The sequence below is a fragment of the Scylla paramamosain genome, chromosome 1 (assembly GCF_035594125.1).
Source record: "Scylla paramamosain isolate STU-SP2022 chromosome 1, ASM3559412v1, whole genome shotgun sequence".
In the NCBI taxonomy this organism is placed as follows: Eukaryota; Metazoa; Arthropoda; class Malacostraca; order Decapoda; family Portunidae; genus Scylla; species Scylla paramamosain.
In genome coordinates, this window is record NC_087151.1 from 31,880,896 (window position 1) to 31,887,692 (window position 6,797).

Below are 6,797 nucleotides of genomic sequence, written 5' to 3' on the forward strand. Positions count from 1 at the left end.
ATCTGGATTATGAAACCTTATGTGGTCCTGAAAAAGCTTGTAACCTCTCAGTGACCTAAAAAGTTTATAAGTGTTTAATGAATTACCCTTACCAGAAATACAAATTTCTCAGGGACTCACTAAATTTATTCTAATTTTCCTTAGAATGGCTACTGCTTCTGTGTCAGAGATTGTTTGTGTGTGCTGAGTGCATAACAGAGGTGATAGTGTCTGGCATGAAGGCATACATTCTTCACTCTTTCAACCTAAATCTTCCAAACCTTGGTTTACCATGGTCTCTTTTTGTGCTATACATGAGAGGTGGCCCACAAAAGGTATTTGAGCATTCCATCACCAGAATTTCATGAACTTTATATTTCTGCCCAGAACCATGCCAAGTCTGTTCTCCAACTAGCCAAAAAACTTCTTCATCAATAGAAAGTGTCAAAATCTTTCAAGATCTAACTTTCCTCATGATATCTGGCACCCAGCCAAAAACATTTCCAATAACTTTGCTTCTTCATCTTTCCCTCCTTTATTTCAACCTGATGGCACCACTGTTATCTCATCTATTTTTAAAGCTGAACTCTTTGTTCATATCTTTTCTAAAAAGTCTACCTTGGATAATTTGGGGCTTGTTCTTCCCTATCCTCCACCTCTGATTACTTCATGCTACCCATTCAGATTCTTTGCAGTGATGTTTTCCATGCCCTTACTGACCTTAACCCTCAGAAGGCTTATGGACCTGATGGAGTCCCTTCTATTGTTCTCTGAGACTGTGCCTCCATGCTTGCACCTTGCCTAGTCAAACTCTTTCAACTCCGTTTGTCAACATCTACCTTTCCTTCTTGGTGGAAGTTTGCCTACATTCAGTCTGTTCCTTAAAAGGATGAATGTTCTAATCCCTCAAACTACCACCCTATTACTTTAATTTCCTGCCTCTCTAAAGTTTTTTAATCTATCCTTGACAGAAATATTCTTAAATATCTATCATTTCACAACCTTCTATCTGATCGCCAGTATGGGTTCCACTGAGGCTGCTCTACTGGTGATCTGGTTTTCCTTACTGAGTCTTGGTCACCCTCTTTTAGGAATTTTGGTGAAACTTTTGCTGTTGGCTTAAATGTATCAAAAGATTTTAATATAGTCTGGCACAAAGCTTTGATTTCCAAACTACCCTCCTATGGCTTCTATCCTTCTCTCTGTAAGTTCATCTCAGGTTTCCTTTTTGGCTGTTCTGTTGCTGCTGTGGTAGATGGTCACTGTTCTTCTCCTAAATCTATTAACAGTGGTGCTCCTCAGGATTTTGTCCTGTCATCCACTCTCTTCCTATTATTCATCAATGATATTCTAAACCAAACTTCTTGTCCTATCCACTCCTATGCTGATGATACCACCCTGCACTTCATAGATGTCCAATCCTTCAGGAAGTAAACAGTTCTTGCAGGGAAGCCACAGAATACCTGACTTCTGATCTCTCTAAAATTTCTGATTGGGGTAGAGCAAACTTAGTATTGCTCAATGCCTCAAAAACTTAATTACTCCATCTATCAACTTGACACAACCTTCCAGATAACTATACCTCTTCTTCAATGACACTCATATGTTCCCCTCTTCTATGCTGAACATCCTTGGCCTATTCTTTGCTCATAATCAAAACTGGAAACTTTACATCTCATCTCTAGCTAAAACAGATACTACGAAGCTGGGTGTTCAGAGTTATCCCCACCAGTTTTTCTCAACCTCCCAGCTGCTAACTCTGTACAGGGGTCTTATCTGTCCATGTATGAAGTATGCTTCACATGTATGGGGAGGTTCCATTCATACTGTTCTTTTAGACAGGGTGGAATCAAAAGCTTTCCATCTAATCAACTCCTGTTGATAAGATAGATCTCTAGCTATCTTCTACCACTATTTTCATGCTAACTGCTCTTTTGATTTTGTTAAGTGCATGCCTCCCCTCTTCTTGTGAACTCGCTGCACAAGACCTTCTTCTTTCTCTCATTCCTATTCTGTCCACCTCTCTAATGCAAAAGTTAATCAGTATTCTCAATCATTCATCCCTTTCTCTGGTATACTCTGGAACTCCCTACTCCTGTATTTCCTCCTTCCTATGACTTGAACTCTTTTCAGTATGTTCGGGAACTGGTACCTCAGTGGGCTTTTTTTTTCTTTTTTTTTTTTATTATTATTATATTTTTCTTGCTCTTGGCTGGTGCCACTCCTACATGAAAAAAAAAAAATCAAAGCTTTTGTTCCATTCTAGATTACTTTTTAATTACTTATTTAAACCTATTTACATATAAATATGAGGAACAAAAATAAAATAAATAAACCGCTCTCCCCCCCCCCCAAAAAAAAAGCGCCAAAAAACTTTTTTTTTTTTTTCCCCAATCCTGAAGACCGATGGAGACGGAGCGAGAAGGCTTCTCTCTTTATAATATTTCCATTATATATATATATATATATATATATATATATATATATATATATATATATATATATATATATATATATATATATATATATATATATATTTATATATTTATCTATTTATTTATTTATTATTTATTTTGGCGTTTAAAACACTTGGGTCAAGATTGCCAAGAGCGTCACATAACACCCGCCCGGTGGCAACGTCACTGATTAGTGAGGGAGGCTGGCAGGCTGGCAGAGGCCCATGGTGCAGGAGGGAGGTACCGCCGCCCCTTGCTTAATCAGTGCACCACCGCAACAGGTGTGTTGGTGAAAGGTGGCGTACAGCTGGCTCACTGAGGTACTATATCTTGAATTCTGTGTTATTTATGCAGTGACACTTCAGGAAATTAATATGAAACAGTGTTTACATACATCGCTTTCTTGATGTGAGGGAGGAAAACTCCGACACATACCTTGTCAAATTGATTAAATTGCTGTTTGGTAAACCACATCAAAGTTTACAATTACTTGCTTGTTTCATCGTAGAGATCTTGGCATTTCGAGTATTTTGATCATTGAACTTATTCGGCAAATTTAAAGCCACAAAATACTATCCGAAAAAAAAAAAAACGAAATAGTTGCCACGAAATGACTTCAGTTGAATCATACTATCGACCCACCACTGTTAAAATCAAGGATCATTCATTCTTGAATGAATCAGGAGGTTGGCTTCAGGATGACCAGTATTCCTTTGTAGTGCTGTGTGGTGCTGATAGTGCATTTTAATTCTTCCCAGATTTGTTTTCGGTGTGTTCATGGTAACTTTTTCGCGTAAAAAAAACTTTTCAGTTCATTTTGACATGTCTGAATTAGTTGGTGCTTCATAACCACATGCCACTTCTCTGTTTCTTAAATAATTAATAAAGTAAGAAGCTACTTTAGAAAATGGCTAAGTTTCCCCAGGAAGTTGCATGTTTAACCCAGCAGTAACTTAAAACTTCCTGCTTTCTGAGGTGCCAAGCTTTTAACATTATAAATTTAATATTTCTAGTTACTTAATATTATGTGATAAGAAATATTTGACCTATCTCTGCATTCTGCATAGTTTTGTAGTTCTAGTAGTTTGATGTTTTGGTGGTGGGTGGCCTTGTATTAGAAGGATTCTGTTCGAGTGAGGAGCGAGTGCCCTCCAATCCCTATAGTTAATTTGGTATATTTGCAGTCTCACCTCGACCCCACCCCCATAACCTACTTGATCCCCCCCCCCCCAATAAGGTAAACTAACCTAACCTAACATCTTGTAATCTCTTAACCAGGGAGGCTTTGTCCCCCCCCCCTTGCCTTGGAAGCCCCCATAAGGTAAGTTAACCTAACATTTTCTAACCTCCTGACCAGGCGGCGAGGGCTTCACCCACCTGGACCTCCGATAAGGTAACTTATTATTCAATTTCTGACGTGGTAAAATGGGGCTAGAAGTACTTCAAACAGTGAGATGTAGACCCTGTAAAAGGCTATAGTTATGTATGGTATATTGTTGGAACTGCAATAAAACTGTTAATTTATCTCTATTTTCATGTCTTGTTTCTTTTCCTGTCTTCCTCATTGTGAATGGAATAGCCACAGAGAAGTGGCTCTCTTTTTCTAACTTTGTCAGCAACTAATGACTCCTCTCAGTCTTTATTCTTGGTTTCTGCCAATCTCACGCTGTTAGTGACAAAGCATTGGGATGTAGGTTGGTGCCTGGATCCATTGTTTTCTTCAGCCAACTTTTTGTCTCTAATTTTGTTTATGTATCTGTATCTCTGTGATGCCTTCCTCCTTCCTGGAGCATTCCTCAAGAGAGTGGCCTCAGCAGAAGAGACTTCACATCCAAACATTCCCTTCTTGGTTTTGCAAAGTGTTCTGCCTCATTCAACGCCCCTTTCACATGTGTGGTCTTTTATTCATCATCCTATGAATGTGGCTGAAGCAACTTGTTGTTTTTCTTTTCAGCTCTTCCGCTACTCCACAGATCATTCCATTTCCTCAGATCCTCATACCACATCTTTCATACACACTTTTATTTCTACCCACTTTGTCATGTTAAATCACATGTTCCCTCTCAGATGACTCATTTCCAAAGCATGCACTCTTGACTACTGTGCTGTATCTCTATCAAGTCTCTGATCCATACATTAACATTGCCTAGAGAATACTCTCTTCTAAACCTCTCTTTATATCTGTTGACACATTTCTTCCTTTCATAACCCTTGCAAGTGCTTCTACAGCCCTCTTTGATATTTTTCTCAATTATTTGACCATGTTTATACAGGGTGTCCTGTGAAGAAAGTCACATAATGACAGAAATGAAAGATCAAGTCTTTCTAAGTCAGAAATATTTTGTGGTCAAATGCTTTTAATGGCATGGTTTAAAGGTTATAGAACATTTTTTTGTCGGAAGGACATTGGCCAAGGGCAACAGAATGTAAAAAAAAAAAAGCCCAGTAGAGTGCCAGTCCCCAAAGAAAAGTCAAAAGATTATAAAAAAAATGGAGGACAAGTGTCTTGATACCTCCCTCTTGAAAGAGGTCAAGTCATAGGAAGGAGGAAATACTGAAGCAGACAGGGAGTTCAAGAGTTTATCAGAATGAATGATTGAGAATACTGGTTAACATTTGCATTAGAGAGGTGGATGGAATAGGGATGAGAGAAAGTAGAAAGTTGTGTGCACTGAGGGTGGTGGAGGAGGGGAGGTATGCAGTTAGCAAGATCAGAAGAGCAGTCAGCATGAAAATAACAGTAGAAGATAGCAAGAAATGCAACATTGTAGTGATGAGAAAAAGACTAAAGACAGTCAGTTAGAGGAGAGGAGTTGATAAGGCAAAATGCTTTTGATTTCACCCTATCTAAAAGAAGAGTATGAGTGGAACTCCCCATATATGTGAAGTGTACTCTATACATGGATAGATAAGTTAGTAGGTGGTGAGGGGATGCGAAAAAATGGCAGTGACGACTCAGAACATTTAACTTTATAGAAGCTGTTTTAGTTGAGATAAGATGTGAAGTTTCCAGTTTAGGTTTTTAGTAAAAGACAGACCAAGGATGTTCAGTGTCGAAGAGGAGGACAGTTAAATGTCATTGAAGAAGAGGGGATAGCTGGAAGGTTGTGTTGAGTTTTTGATGGAGGAAATGAGTTTTTGAGGCATTGAACAATACCAAGTTTGCTCTGCCCCAATCAGAAATTTCAGAGATCAGAATTCAGGCATTTTGTGCCTTCCATGTGTGATTTGTTTAATTCTGCATGTTTAATGTCTTCAACTCAGTCTCAGTGTGTTTTTGCTGATTGTCGGGCATAGCTGTCATGTGGAGTTTGTTATGTCTTAATTGCTAATAGTTACAATGATACTGCACATTCTTGAATTTAATCAAATTTTTATTTACAAAAATCTTGATGTGCAATCACATCAACATCTGGAGGAAACTAAATACCCATGAGTGAATAAAAAGTAACGTGCCCATGATGGCAATGTCCACCATTACAGCCCTCTCTTCCAGCTATTGCCAGCTGTTAGTGTGTTTATATTTAAATGTCCTGTAGTTTCTAAACCAAGGTGTTAAAAATATTTGATCATAGAATATTTCCAATTTAGAATGACTTGATCGTTAATTTCTGTGAATATGTGATGTTTCTCATAGGACATGCAGTATAATATTGTCCGCAGATATTTAAACACTTTCAGTTCCTCTAGTTTCTCTCCTCCAAGGACTATTTCACATCCTCCCAATGCTGGCACACTCTCCTTATAAGGTTAACTAAAGTCATACTTTCACTTTCTTTTCTCAAAACTACCACTTTACTTTTCCAAATTTTTCAGTTTTTCTCTCACTACAGAATTGATCTATAAAGGGTAAAAAAGTGTAAACTCTCTCCTCTATTTTCATTTCAGCAGCAAGGCAAGATGTGGTCTTCTCTGGGGTAGCTTTCTTTAAAGAGAATCTCAGCCTGCTAGATTAAAGCTGTAAGGGAAATTTATTATATTTAAAATGTGCAGCAGATGTGCTCTCATTATATCAAGCCTTATTTCATAGAATATGGTTTATTTTCTTCTTTAAATGGTTTTCTCATGTATCAAAAGAAGAAAAAAATATTAAAGGTGAAAATATGAAAAATTACTGATGATTAATTTTGATTCAATCATAAAATGTCAATAACTGAGAGCTCCTCTGTGATTTGCCATCTGATAGCTGACAGCAGAATTATACACTTGTGTATTTCAAATGTGAAGATCATGGGCCTTTTCATATTTTGTTAGGAAACAGTAATTAGCATATTATTTGAATATATGAGACTTGTGAATGCTGAATTCATGAATGTGGGAACATAGGGAATATTGGTATACATATATTTACATAACTCTTGT

General features: G+C 37.6%; 1 protein-coding gene across 11 annotated transcripts in view; it reads left to right on the top strand.

Annotated features, from left to right (window-relative positions):
* Nucleotides 1–2,587: 2,587 nt before the first annotated feature.
* Nucleotides 2,588–6,797, top strand: part of LOC135103914 (ATP-binding cassette sub-family C member 5-like) — a 106,949-nt gene continuing 102,739 nt past the window's right edge. For 2 of the 11 annotated variants that reach the window (XM_064010834.1, XM_064010866.1), the window contains exons 1-2: nt 2,604–2,755; nt 6,327–6,395. The gene's annotated coding sequence lies outside the window, so the exon portion shown is untranslated. Of the gene's footprint in view, nt 2,756–3,792; nt 3,829–6,323; nt 6,396–6,797 lie in introns of those variants that run through there. The other 9 variants (XM_064010840.1, XM_064010861.1, XM_064010839.1 and 6 more) reach the window with 9 other exon arrangements.